The sequence below is a fragment of the Rhincodon typus genome, chromosome 44 (genome assembly GCF_021869965.1).
Source record: "Rhincodon typus isolate 14 chromosome 44, sRhiTyp1.1, whole genome shotgun sequence".
NCBI lineage: Eukaryota > Metazoa > Chordata > Chondrichthyes > Orectolobiformes > Rhincodontidae > Rhincodon > Rhincodon typus.
The window spans coordinates 962,320-962,618 of NC_063375.1; the positions used below are offsets into that span (position 1 = coordinate 962,320).

Below are 299 nucleotides of genomic sequence, written 5' to 3' on the forward strand. Positions count from 1 at the left end.
GCAGCGGCTGGCAGACCGGGAGGTCCCCTGCCCCACTGGCAAGGCCAAAGCCAGCTGAGGGTGGGGCGGGTGTGTCTGTCTCTCCCTCCTTGCCCGCTTTTCCCCCCACCCCCCAACCCACCTTCTTCGTTTGGCGGGTGGGGGGGGTGGTCACAGTTCAGGAATTGTGTTTGGCCTTCTGCGCTTCCCCCATCCCCATTTGGTCAGCGTTCCCTCGAAGGCGGGGCGCAGGTCGAGCAAAGGGGGTGTGGGGGTTGACCCGCTCCGTGTGGTGTAGGGAACCCCCCCCCCGCCCCCCC

The 299-nt window shown here is 67.9% G+C and overlaps 1 protein-coding gene across 1 annotated transcript in view; it reads right to left on the reverse strand.

Moving 5' to 3' along the window:
• The window catches only part of ftsj1 (FtsJ RNA 2'-O-methyltransferase 1), a 39,882-nt gene that overhangs the window by 35,981 nt on the left and 3,602 nt on the right, over positions 1–299 (reverse strand). The window lies entirely within an intron of this gene.